The sequence below is a fragment of the Rattus norvegicus genome, chromosome Y (genome assembly GCF_036323735.1).
Source record: "Rattus norvegicus strain BN/NHsdMcwi chromosome Y, GRCr8, whole genome shotgun sequence".
NCBI lineage: Eukaryota > Metazoa > Chordata > Mammalia > Rodentia > Muridae > Rattus > Rattus norvegicus.
The window spans coordinates 28,121,299-28,136,050 of NC_086040.1; the positions used below are offsets into that span (position 1 = coordinate 28,121,299).

A 14,752-nucleotide genomic window follows, 5' to 3' on the forward strand; every position below is an offset into this window, starting at 1 on the left:
TCATTTTCTCATGTATTTCTGGTGTCTTTGTATTTGAGACATCTTGGCACATTCTAGGTGCTGAGACTACACTCAGCCATTATTTTTTCCAGTTTTCTTTCCTTTATCATTGTAAGATGTGTTTGATTAAATATGTTAATATTATACAGTAGATCTTTCCAATTTTTCTTATAGAACCTTGGATAAGTGTCTGTTTCTGTCCTCTGCACAATCGATCTCATGTGTTTTTGCTTTCATATAGAATGAAGTAAAAGCCAGTTAGTTTTTCTTTGAATAGTTAATGTACTAAGAAAATGTGTTTAATTTCCTATTTTGAGACCAATACAATATATTATTTATTTAAAATGTTCCTATAGTTTTTTTTCTTTTTCTTATTATTACTGTTCTCATTAGTCTCATTATTAATATTCTGTGTAGCCTTTTATGTGTGCAGGTGTTGTGGTGAATATTGAAGTCTTCAAAACATATATGTGTAGGTATCAAATTTAGGTTCTTGGTTTTTCAAGGCATGAAATTTTATCTGCTGGGACACCACACTGGAACACACTATAAAACTTTAAGGTGACATATAGCTCCAGGCTGCTTTTATGTAAACAATATTTTCATCATTTTGCTTTTAATAAATATTTTTGGTTATTCTAATATATTTTATTTTCCATTTTACTTGGTAACCCAAGTATGCTTATTTTAATATCTAATTAATAATTTAATCATAATTATTATGCACTTGAAACCTAGCTAATATTATATAATCTTATATACAATTGAATAAATGCAATTATTTACCTAAAGCATGAAGCTTGGTACATAATTTTGCTCATTATTCCTATGTATTTGCATAAAGCAGAGAATATTTCATCTTTACAATCCTGATGCCAATTTTACAAAGTATGACAGCTACCAACTACATGTGACTTTTAATCACTTAAAAGGTGTTTGGATTATACTATTAAATTATATTTCCCCAACATCAAGTAAATATTTATTTTGCTTAATTTAAAAAATGCTCTATAGCAGGAAAAGTTTAATTTCCTTTTGTTAGTTTAAGACTAAGTTTAACTTTTACATTCTCCTGAGTATCAGAAAGTAACTATTAAAGAGAAAGATATGCCGGGCACGGGTCTAATTTCTAGTATATCATATAATTACAATCACCAGTCTTGTCAGTTTCAAGTGATTGTTCACATCATACCTGTAAAACACAATGATCAACATGACAGGATAAACATAAGGGCAGTGCAGTGGCATAAATAGCTTGGTGATAGCCAACAGTTCTCTAATTTTGCTTAAGTCCTGTTCAATGAACATGAATGGTAATGGTAATTTAGCCACATATATAAGGCTATTGCAGCTGTGACTATGGGGGAGTATATACAGTCCCTTACTTACTTAAGCCAGTATCATACCTAACATCAATCAAAGTCATGTGTCCTTATATACAGAATTAATTACAGTCTCTGCAACAAAGATCACAGTAAAAATCCCAGCCTTTCAAAATGCAGGACAGAAATTTCAGGTGCAGTCTCAATGCATCTATCTATAAAACGTCACTTGATTCAAGGCTGAGGAACATTACAGAAGAGGGGAAAGAAGATTGTAAGAGATTAAAGTATACTATGAGATGGTGTTCCAAAGTAACACCAGAAATTACACTTATAGCATCTTACTAACATGACTGCCTAAACAACAGCTGAGGAAGAGAGGAAATGGGGAAGTATGGAAGTTTATTTTTCTTTCTCTTTCAATTCCTTCTTCTTCTTCTTCTTCTTCTTCTTCTTCTTCTTCTTCTTCTTCTTCTTCTTCTTCTTCTTCTTCTTCTTCTTCTTCTTCCTCTTCCTCTTCTTCTTCTTCTTCCTCTTATTCTTCCTCCTCTCTCTCTCTCTCTCTCTCTCTCTCTCCCTCTCTCTCTCTCTCTCTCTTTCTCCTTCACTCTTTCTCTCTCTCACTGTTGGATATTTCCTGTTTACATTTCGAATGTTATTCCCTTTTCCAGGTTTCCAGTCCACAAGCCCCTTAACCCTTCCCCCTACCCTTCTATAAGGGAGTTCACCTCTCACCCACAGCCTCCCCATACCTCCCCACATTCTCCTACACTGGGGGTACAACATTGTCCGAAAAAAAATTGTTTCTCATTCCATTGTTTCTCAACAAGACCATCCTTTGCCACATGCAGTTGGAACCATGGGTCAGTCCATGTATAGTCTTGCTGTTGGAAATTTGGTCCCTGGAAGCTCTGTTTGTTTGAGATTGTTGTTATTAACTTCAGTTCTTTCAATCATTTCTCTAATTCCTCCAACTGGGGTCTGATTTGCTTCAGTGGTTTGCTGTTGCCATTTGCCTCTGTATTTGACATTTTCTGGCTGTGTCTCTCAGGAGGGATCAATATCCAGTTATCGTCAGCCTGCACTTCTTAGCTTCATACATCTTATCTAGTTTTGGTGACTGTATATGTATGGGCTACGTGTGAGCCAGGCTCTGAACGGCAGGTCCTTCAATATCAGTTATAAACTTTGCCTCCTTATCCCCTCCCATGGGTATTTTGTTTCCCCTTTTAAAGAAGGAGTGAATCATCTGCATTTTAATCATCCTTCTTGAGTTTCATCTGGTCTGTGTATTGCACGATGGGTAATTCAAGCTTTTTGGATAATATCTACTTACCAATGAATGCATACCAAGTATGTTTTTCTTTGATAGAATAACCTCATGTAGGATGATATTTTCTAGTTTATTCTATTTGCCTATGAATTTCATGAAGTCATTGTTTTGATAGCTGAGTAATATTCTACTGTGTAGATGTACCACATTTTCTGTATCCATTCCTCTCTTGAAGGGCATCTGGGTTCTTTCCAGCTTCTGACTATTTTAAATAAGGCTGCTATGAACATATTCGACTATATTGCACTGTTGTATGTTGGAACATCTTTTGGTTATATGGCCAAGAGGGATATTACTGGGTCCTCAGGTAATGGAATGTCCAATTTTCTGAGGAAACTTCAGATGATTTTCAAAAGGGTTGTACCAGTCTGTAATCCCACCAACAATGGAGGAGTGTTCCTCTTTCTCCACATCCTCGCCAGCATCTGCCATCACCTGAGATTTATATCTTACCCATTCTGACTGGTGTGATGTGGAATCTCAGATTTGTTTTGATTTGAAGTTCCCTGATGACTAAGAATGTTGAACATTTATTTAGGTGTTTTTTGGCCAGTTGAAAACCTTCAAATGAGAATGTCTTGTAACTCACTCTACCCCATTTTTAATAGGGTATTTTTGCTTTCTAGAGTCTACCTTCTTAAGTTCTTTGTATATTTTGGATATTATCCACTGTCAGATATAGGATTGGCAAAAATCTTTTCCAATCCGTTGGTTGCAGTTTTGTCCTAATGACAGTGTCTTTTGCCTTACAGAAGCTTTGCTGTTTTATGATCTCCTATTTGTCAATTCTTGATCTTAAAGCATAAGTCACTAGTGTTTTGCTCAGGAAATGTTCTTCAATGCCCATGTGTTCAAGATTCTTCCCCACCTTTTCTTCCATTAGTTTGAGTGTATCTGGTTTTATGTGTAGGTCCTTGATTAACTTGTACTTAAGCTTTGTACATGGTCATAAAATTGGGATTATTTGCATTCTTCTACATGCTGACTTCCAGTTTAACCAGCACTATTTCTGGAAAATGCTATGTTTCTTCATTTGGATGGTTTTATCTCCTTTGCCAAATATCAAACGATAGGGTGTGTGCGTTCATTACTTGGTCTTCAATTCTATTCCACTGGTCTATCCATCTGTCTCTTTATCAATACCATGCAGTTTTTTATCACTATTCCTCTGTAATACTGCTTGAGTTCAGGGGTGATGATTCCCCCAGAAGTTCTTTTATTGTTGAGGATAGTTTTAGCTACATGGCTTTTTTCTTATTCGGAATGAATTTGAAAATTTCTCTTTCTAGCTTTATTAAAGAAGTGAGTAGGAATTTTGATGGAAATTGCATTGAATCTGTACATTGCTTTTGGCAAAATAGTCATCTTTACTAAATTAATCCTGTCAATGCATGAGCATGGAATCTCTTTCTATCTTCTGAGATCTTCCTCAATTCCTTTCTTCAGATACTTGAACTTCTTGTCATACAGATCATTCCTTTGCTTGTTTAAACTAACACCAAGTTATTTTATAATATTTGGGACTATGGTGGAGTGTGTGATTTCATTATTTTTTCTCAGCGTGTTTATCCATTGAGGAGTGGAAGGCTACTGGTCTGTTTGAGGTAATTTTATACCCTGACACTTTGCTGTAGTTATTTATCAGGTTGAGAAATTCTCTGGTGGAACTTTTGGGGTCAATAAGTATATACAATCATATCATCTGCAAATAGTGATATTTTGATATCTTCTCTTCCAATTTGTATCTGGTTGAACCCCTTATGCTGTCTGATTTCTCTGACTATGGCATGGAGTTCTGTTTAGAAAGAGTAGGGAGAGAGTTGGGCAGCCTTTTCTAGTTCCTGGTTTTACTGGGAATGCTTCAAGTTTCTTTCCATTTAGTTTGATGTTAGCTACAGGTATGCTGTATATTTCTTACACTATGTTTTTTTTTTTTTTGGTTCTTTTTTTCGGAGCTGGGGAAAGAACCCCGGGCCTTGCACTTCCTAGGTAAGCGCTCTACCACTGAGCTAAATCCCCAGCCCCACACTATGTTTTGATATGAGCCTTCATTTCTTGATTTTTCCAGGATTTTTAGCCACAAGGGTTGTTGAATTTTGTCAAATGCTTTTATACCATCTAATGAAATGTTCATGTGCTCTTTAATTTTGAGTTTGTTTATATGATGGATTACATTCCTGGATTTTCCTATATTAAACCATCCTTCCATTCCTGGGTTCAAGTCTACTTGATCATGATGGATGATTTTTTTGATGTGTTCTTAGATTCGGTTTGCAAGAATGTTATAAGTATTTTTCATCAATATTCATAATTCATCAATATGAAATATTCATATTTTCATCAATATCATAAGGGATATTGGTCTGAAGTTCTCTTTCTGTGCTGAGTCTTTGTGTGGGTTAAGTATAAGAGTAATTGTGGATTCATGTAAGGAATGTGGTAGTTCTCTGTCGTGTTCAATTTTGTGGAAGTGTTTGGATAATATTTGTATGAGGTCTTCTAAGAAGGTCTGATAAAATTCTGCACTGAACCATCTCTACTTGGGCTCTGTTTGGTTGGGAGATTTTCAATATATGCTTCTATTTCTTTAGGAGTTATGGGGTTCTTTAGATAGTTTATTTGTTCCTGTTTTAACTTTGCTACCTGGTATCTGTCTACGAAATTATCCATTTCCTCCAGATTTTGTAGTTTTGTTGAATATAGGCTTTTATAGTAGAATCTGATGATTTTTTTTTTTACTTTCTTCAGATTCCCTTGTTACGTCTCCCTTTTCTTTTCTGATTTTGTGAATTTCGATACAGTCTCTTTTACCTCTGGTTGGTTTGGCTAAGGGTTTATCTATCTTATTGTTTTTGTCAAAGAAACAGCTCCTGGTTTTGTTGATTCTTTGTATGGTGCTTTTCATTTCTGCTTCATTGATTTCAGCTCTGAGTTTTATTTCCTGCTTTCTACCCCCCTTGGGTTTACTTAGTTCTTTTTGTTCTAGAGCTTTTACATGTGCTATCAAGCTCCTGATATATGCTCTCTCCTGTTTCTTTTCGCAAGAACTCAGATCTATAAGTTTTTATTTTTAGTTCTGCTTTCATTGTGTCACGTATGTTTGGGAATGTTGTGTCTTCATTTTCATTAAGTTCTAAGAAGTCTTTAATTTCTATCCTTATCTCTTCCTTGACCAATTTGTCATGGAGTAAAGCATTTTTCAACTTCCATGTATACGTGAGCATTCTGACATTATTGTTATTGTTGAAGACAAGTCTTAGTGTGTGGTGATCTTATAGAATGCATGGGATTATTTCTATCTTCCTGTATCAGTTAAGGTCTGCTAAGGGACCGATTGTGTGGTCAATTTTGAAGAAGGTTCCCTGACGTTATGAGAAGAATGTATATCCTTATATTTTAGGATGGAATGTTCTATAAATATCTGTTAAATCCATTTGGTTCATAACTTCTATTATGTTCTCTACATCTCTGTTTAATTTCTGTTTCCAAGATCTCTCCAGTGATGAGGATGGGGTGTTGAAATATCCTACTATTATCATGTCAGGTGCAATGTGTGCTTTTAGCTTTAGTAAGTTTTCTTTTATGAAACCTCAGGATTTCTCGTGAGTCATTTTTACTGCACAAATCCAAATGTAAATACAACATTCTAGTTCTTGAGTTAATATTCTGGAAATTTACCTGGGAGAAGAAAGGCCTCACTCTCTAACTAGAGAGCTAACTATACAAATACAGAAATTACTAATGAAAAGTAAGTTGCTGTAAAAATATTTCAAATTAAAATATAGTCATTCTCTGTGTTGGCTGTGGGAAGGTTGTTTATTTGTTTTTGTTTTTGTTTTTTGTTTCTTTTATTTTAATATGGACAAATATTTACACTACATCAAAATAAGTGTGAAATGCCTAACAATAGAATCCTATGCATTCCAGCATTTTTTTTTCTACAAGAAGAGAGTCCACTGAATGGTCAAGTATGTTCAACAGCACTCTCGCTTCATAATTCTCAGAGCTTTAAGTCTACCCTATGTTCTCTACACTTAGATTTTTATAACTTTTATATGAATGGGTCAGATCTAATCTAATAGATCTAATAAAGTATTATACCTGACTATGTCCCCTGCCCCCACAAGAAAATCGTGTATTGTTTTTCTTTTTTTTTTTTGTTGTTTTTGTTGTTTTGGAGAGCTGTGTTTTTTCATTAACCCAAATAGAAAATTAATATAGTGATCAATTATTGAACAGAAACGAAAATTATGTATTGTGGTGAGAAATTCCCCAAAAGAGAGTGTACCCAAATGCAAATCTAAAATGTTTGTGGCTAGACATGCACACAAGCTCAGGACTCATGTAGCTGACAAGCATTCCACACCTGATCAACTTTAGTGATTTGGGAAATTAACTTATTCATACAGAAGCAAACTCATGGGGAATGCTTTTTTTCTTAGCCGTGTTTATAAGTGATCAAATGGTGAAGCAGGATGTAAACAAATACTGTTATCCTTCATTGTTGCTTATTTTAACAGTTTAATTTATGTACAACCTCTACGTGCTTTTTTCTATTGTGTTTCTCTGTGTCTCTGTCTCTCCATGAATATATAGGCATACAAGTGTGTGTGTGAGTGTGTGTATGAGTGCGTGTGTGTGTGTGTGTGTGTGTGTCTTATATGGTATTTATAAACATAGATAACATGTTTATTTATTTAAAATTTGGAAATACTGAAGATCACATTTGATTTGTGGATTAACCATGTGCTGATCTACTCACATATCTCTGATATTTTATTATATCAAGTGAATAGAGAGAGAGCCAAGAGGCTGGTGATATCTCCTACTCTACACTTGTCAGGAAAAAGTGGTCTATTTTTTGTCAAGAAAACCCAAACTTCAGCAAAGACATATACACTCCACAAAACAGGAAAGGACATCTCATTTGAAAGGAAAAGTTATCAGAGTGTGAGAAAAATGAGTTTGCCACATTCCAATATTTGTGGGACATGAGACTGAACTTCAGAAGATATAATGGGAAGGGACAGGCAGAATCCCTAAGGAACCAAAGTACGCTTAGCACTGGAGTTCCTCATTACATGAGAGCTCAGATATTGGTAAGGATGGTAAACATAATGATAAGAACTTTGCAGTCCATACTCAGTCTCCATATAAGGCAACAATGTGAACAAGATGAAAAGTAGTCACCACTACAGTACTAACAGCTACTTTAGCAGTGGTATTGTGAAAAACAGAGTATAACTGGAGAGAGAAGAAAAGGTAGATATTTGAAAACAGACTAGGCTCTGCTGGAACTGAACAATTTTCCATGAAAGTAACCAAGCAATCACACCACAGGTGCCAAATGCAAAAATGAGCAAAGATTAACTGTATAAATACTATGTGTACAGAAATACAGGTAGTTTGTTGGAATTCTATGATGTTGAGATGAAAGAATAGGAAGGAATTTCTATCAAGTCAGGCACCATATCCTGTTCTTAGAATACTCACATTCAAGAGACTGAGACAGAGAAGTTAGGAATTTCAGGTTAGCCCGAACTACATATCAAGACAATACATCTTTTATTCTTTTTTTCTTTATTTAAATCAAAAGTCTGGTTGATAGAATATCACGAACAATATTAAGAAAATAGAAATTTAACGCCTATGCAGTGATACTCCTGCTAAGAAAACATGTTCTATAAAGAGACGTTAATTATTAAGTTACAAATACCAGCTGTCATATTGAAGGTTGTGGCATGAAGGGGTATGGTGTTGTTTGGTTGATCATTCTTCACTTCCATGTCTCATTTTACACATCTTAAAAAGCTTCTCTGATGACCTCCTTACTGTATAGACATCGATATGTGCCTTGCCTTTAATTCTATGTATTAAAACCAGTAATTTATTTATCAAATGACTATTTGATTTTGCATTATCTTCAAAAATAATGGGTCTTGAGGAATTTATACCTTTATTGTGTGGGTTTGAATATTCATAATAGCAATCAGAGAATAATCGGTGCCCAACACACACACAGGGTTTTTGGAGAGACTATACCTGTGGCAATACGAAAGCATAGAAATAAGTAGGTTGATCTGTTTTTCTGCTTAACATTTATAACTATTTACTGATTAGAATGGGTAAAAAGTTGAGATACAGTCAAGGTTTTCTTTTCCTTAATTTCAATGATTGCTTATACAGCATGTGAAACTGACTCACCCCTGGTAAAATTTCTGCCTGAACTGCATTAGTGCAAAGACTACAAGTTTGCACCAGCTTTGTAAATATTTGGACACTTGACTCAATGCTTAACACACTTTGGAAAATCCGCTTGTGTTAAGAGAGAAAGTATTAGATATGAAAATCTGTGAGAATAAATCACTCCTAAGCTTTGATTTTTGCGAATACAGAGAAAGACTTTGACTCTGATGTAACTGAGTGTCTAAAAGTATTAAAAAATCAATATCTCTTATCTGCAAGAATCCTTTTAGTGGCTTACTGCTCTGTCTTCCAGAAGATGAGTGTTAATTGTGTCAATTGCTCTTTTTGGCAGGAAAAGGGCTTGTCTGTCAAATGCTTTTCAATCGCCAAGAAGTTTGAGGTACCTGGAGAATGCTTCCTCCTGTTCATCCTCATCCTGCTCTCATGGCCTTTGTTATCTGCACCAGTCCATCTCTACACACCCCCATGTACATTTTTCTGATGAACTTACGTATCCTGAAATTTGGTTACACTAGTTCTGTCATACACAATATATGGAGAGACTTGAAAGTGAGATCTGAGGAATCTCTCAGGGGGGATGTGCCACACAGACGTTTTTCTTCACACTTTTTGTATAATTCATTGCTGCCTATTGCCAGCCATGGCCTTTGTCCACTGTATGGCCCTGCTTCATTCTGCAGCCCAAATGAGTAGTGAGGTATGTTCCAACATGGCAAGTGTTTCACGGGGAATAGGTTGCCTTGTAGGGTTGGGAAAAAACTACTTGAGATCCAAATCTAACCACACACAAGGAGTTGAAAAATTATTGGTCATCTTCCATACCACAGTGATATCCATGCTGAACCCATCATCTTTGCTTAAAGTATGAAGAAGTCAAGACAGGACTGAAAAGAACTCTGGGTCTGAAGAAAGTTCTGATAATAAATAGATAATTAAGGATCCCAAAGTGATCTTTCAAAAAGGTGCAAAGTCTGTGAAAGAAAGAAAAAAAATAATAACTGTGTGTTTTCTTGCTGTCTTGAAACAAACTTTAAGAAACATACCTTTCTTTAAAGTGTTCTCTTTATTCACCACCATGCTTAATTGCAAACAATTGTAAAGTATGCTTGCTACTAAATTACTTTAGTAGATTAATCCAGTACTTAAGTGGTTTCCTCTGGACAGAGTTTAAACCACATGTTAATGTCTCTGGGTCTTGAAAATTCTCTGTATCCATTCTTAGCTATTTGGAAATCTTTCAGAAATTGTTTGTACATGATCTCAGCTCGTTATGATACAATTCCATATTCTTCAGTACATGTAAATTCTTTGCATTGGATGGAACTGCTAATTAGTTCTCAGGAGAGTGAATTGTTAACCCCTGCTTTGTGTACCATTTGATCAGTCCATACTTCAGTTCTGGTCACCCAGTGTCTATTATTTTGGAACAGGAGTAGTCTTTCCTCCACTTTTTGATTTCTAAAAGGGCTGTGGAAAAGAATTTCAGCCAGGTGATTCTCAACATCAGTATCATAGTTTCATATAAACACACACACACGTACACACACACACACACAGACACACACACACACACGCACACACACACATACACACATGCACAAACACACACACACCCACACACACACAAATATGCATTCACATACAGGAACTGAAGTGAGTTTACAAGTGACCGAATATAAAAATAAAAGTCAGCTAGAGTTATATAATTAGATTCAGGTTGCTATTCAACAGGAAAATAAAATAATATACAATTAGAATCTTGAGTCTTTATGAGTATAATGAAACAAAAATAAAATTCCATTTAAGTGTGCTGAAAATATTGAAGACATTGACAAATTACCATGACACCAAAACTACAGTATTGTTTTAGGCATGAGTCACCCATACAGAAAGACAGTAATTATATTCTCTTCAGACTCATTGTTCTGAGTTTTCTTACATGGAGTAAGGATCATTCAGGTCAAAATGTTGGTGAAAAAATGACAGAGATGCTGAAAACCAATCCTAAAGTTTTGAAGAGACACACAGTCTTTCCATAGGCTTTAAGTGATTCTCCCATAACTTCTATTACTTTAAAAGAAATACAAAAGAAAATACATTAAAATATTTTAAATATGAAAGGAAAATAATTTAAAATAATTTCATTGCTCCATTTTTGGTTCTTGTTAAGATGACAGATATCCTCCTAATGCTTACCTGCGATAAGCGAAGCAAGAAACACTTTGTGGTATCTGTGTCAAGTACATATAATCTCAACCTAAAAGAGGAAAACCACTGGGCAAATCCAAATTCAGAGACATTCTTGCAAGGTAAGTAGTTATCTTCAAAGGTGTGGTCACAGAAGATAAAAATAGTAATGAATTATCACAAAACTGAATGACTTAAGATATGTAATAAGTAAATGTTAACTGGATTTCTGGATTGGATATGGGCATAGAAAGTGTACAGTTCTAGAAACATTGTTGATATGATTTGGTAAACCTACTGTGTTACTTGTAACATTTTTTTTTCAATTTTCTGATTTTTGAGAATTAGTCATTAGATTGCTTAAAGTATAAAAATTCAGGAATTAGGACACGATATAAAACCATACTGTTTCCTAGCAATTAAATCGGTTTTTCCTGTATAGTTTGAATTCTTCTTTATTTTTTGTATTTATTTATTTTATTAATTTATTTATGTCTCAAATGCTGTCCTCCTTCCTGTTTTCCCCCCAGAGTCCCTTAAAACAAACAGCATCCCTTTCCGATTACTTCTTTCAAAAAGACAAAGCAACACTAGTTAAAAGTCATATTTAGTCCCTTGATAGCTGTTCCTTTGGCCACACATTTGAAAATCTATACCATTGATAGTGCAGACATTAGGAAATATCTTCAAAAATGATCTTCAAAAATTAAATATTCTCCAGTAATCAGCTATCAGCTTGACAAAAGTGGAAGAACCCATGAACAAAAATATCCTTGTAATGTACGTAGAGAAAATTGATCAGACAAGAAGGAAAACATGTAGCAACCTTCCTGGATTCAACACAATAGAGCCTACGTTCCTGTAGTGTATTCTTCATGAGTTTATAGAGTTTATGGGCTAATACCTGGAAAAGAACTCCTACAAAAACCAGCAGCAAATTAACCACAAACTGCAATATTTATACAAGCCAAAGAAATATGTGTAAAGTATTATTTTCAGCTCTATATGAGAATATTAATGTTTTTTAATTCATACAGTAATAAAATTTTAATTTCATTTCTGCAAATTTTTATTGCAATTTTTTAATAAATAGATTTTAAGTGACTCATGTGATCATTAACTTTTAGTGGTTTTGATTGCACTATAGAACAATAAAGTGTTTATTTGACTGTGATCATTACTATGAATATTCACGAAAATCAAATTATGTCAACCAGGAACTGCTCTTCTGTTTTTATACTTTTTGTTGTCCATATGCTTGTTCACATGTGCAACACATGCATGCCTACTGTCCAGGAGGTTGAAGAAGGTGTGAGGTTCCGTGATGCTGAAATTACAGCCACTTGTGAGCTGTCAACAGGTTCTCTGGAAGAACAGATAATGCTATTAATCACCGAATCATTCATTCATCTGCAGCAAACACCATTTTTTGTAAATATAGTGACTAAATTGTCCTTTCTTCTGCATAGACTACTGTTTTCTCAAATGTGATAATTTAATATTAAACATACACCCACCTGTTCTTAACTTCATGTATATATATATATATATATATATATATATATATATATATATATACACACACACAAATACATACACAGCCACACACACTCACACTCACACACACACACACACACACACTGCTCTTACATTCAAGTTTACTTACTTACTTACACACACACACACACACCTGCTTCTTACCTTCAAGTAGACTTAGTTATTTTCATAGTTATTTGTTTATTTATTCACTTTACATGCTGCACACTGCCCCCTCCAGTTCACCCCTCTCACAATCCTTCCCCCAGCCTTTTCTCCTCTGAGCAGGAGGGGAACCCTCGGGTATCTCCTCACCTTGCATATCTAGTCTCTGTGATCACACCATCTGCTAGTGAGGACAGACACAGCAGCCTAGATAAATGGGTTGAGGAGGTAGAGGTCATATCCAGAAAGAGGCAGAGAGCTGGGGTAAAAGATGCCCATGAATCAATGGGTGTTTCCTTAGTTGAGACTCACAGCCTCAGTGATATGGACCTGAAGAAGCAATCTCCGGTAGCCAGAGAGCAACCCAAATGGAGTGATAAAGACACCTACTTTTGACCCAAAATTTATTCTGACCACAAGAAATGAAGGCGCCGTGCATAGAACAGAGAGTGAGGAAATTTCAACCAATGGTTAGTGCAGATCGAGACCCATCCCAGGGATGAGCACCAATCCCTGACACTACTACTGACACTCTGTTATGCTTGGAGAAAGGAGTCTAACATGGCTTCCCTCTGAGACACTCCACTAAGCTGCTGACTCAGACAGAAGCAGACATCCATTAGCCATACCAGGGGTGGTGCTTGGGGACACAGATGGAAGAACAGAATGAAAAGGATTATGGCCTCTAAGGATATAGGCAGTCCACAGGCTTTGTCTTCATGTGGGTACCGAACAACTAGAATTGGGTTTCCCCAAAACATGTTGTATGTAGATGGGACATCTGTTTCTTTAAAATTCATTCATTTATTTACTCATTTTACATCCCAAGATCGGTGCTCCATCGTCAAGGTACGCCAACACCCATTGTCAGGGGAACCCATAAAAAGACAAAGCTATACATTTCCTACCTATGTCCTGGTGGCTCAGGCTCAGTCCATATTCACTCTCTGGTTGGTGGTTCAGTCTTTGAAAAACCCCAAGAGTCCCCATGAGTTGATTCTATTGGTCTTTCTGTGAAGTCCCTCATATTATCTGGGCCTTGATTCTTCACCTGTTTTTTTAAAGACTCCCCAAGCTCCAGCTAATGTTTGGTGGTGAATCTTTACACTTGTTTCTCTCAGGTATAGGGTGGAGTCACAGAGAGGAAAGTTATACTAGGAAACTGTGTGCAAGCATGATAGAGTATCTTTAATGTATCAGAGATAGGTGATTGCTCATGCGGTAGGTCTCAATCTGTAATAACCATTGGTTGGACATTCCTTCCATGTCTACTGTTTCTATCTTTGTCTCTGAAGATCTTGTAGGCTGTGTTAACTTTTGATTGAAGGTTTAATGGGTGGGTTTTTTTCCTTGTCACATCACTGTGGGTCATTCCTGGCTACAGAATTGGCAAATTAAGGATCTGTACCCTCATTGCTACAGTCACCCCAATAGACATCCTGGGGACTCGCCTTTCCCAGTTCTCTGGATCTTCCTTGAGATGTGCACCCCAAACTTGTGATTTCCATTCTCTTTTCCCTGCTTTCCCTATAACTAATTCCTCCAAAGCCCACTCCCTTCCCTACCTCCCCTCCCTTTCAGTTTCCTCCCTCCCTCCATCCTCCTCAATATTTATTATGCTAAATGCATTTTAAAGTCAATATTTAGGAAGAAACACTGAAAAGTGTAGAAAGTATCCCACTCACATGTTGCTAACAGTGGACTGTGCTAGTGGAAATGTGTCTCTACAACCTCTCAGTACTAGAAGTGGTCTTAGGCTTCCTATGTGTATAGATATTGGTCTTTCTCAGATTTCTGGCACGGTTGGAGACTGATTATAGTCTCGTTGCTTATCAGGCCGTATAACTCTGGATATACATATTTTTCGGATAGTTATCAGATAGTATACAATCTAGCCAAGACATAATATAGATTTTAAGCCTTTCTGAAGCTGAAATGAAGAACTAAATGTTATTTCTAACTGATATAGTGACAGACTGGGTGTTGTGTATATCAAATGCTT

General features: G+C 35.8%; 1 long non-coding RNA gene across 4 annotated transcripts in view; it reads left to right on the forward strand.

The window, feature by feature from the left end:
• Positions 1–11,457, forward strand: part of LOC134484457 (uncharacterized) — a 74,857-nt gene extending 63,400 nt beyond the window's left edge. For 3 of the 4 annotated variants that reach the window (XR_010061916.1, XR_010061914.1, XR_010061915.1), the window contains exons 3-4: positions 9,194–9,559; positions 11,033–11,455. This is a non-coding gene — a long non-coding RNA (uncharacterized LOC134484457). Of the gene's footprint in view, positions 1–9,193; positions 9,560–11,032 lie in introns of all 4 variants that reach the window. The other variant, XR_010061913.1, reaches the window with a different exon arrangement.
• The last annotated feature ends 3,295 nt before the right edge of the window (positions 11,458–14,752 follow it).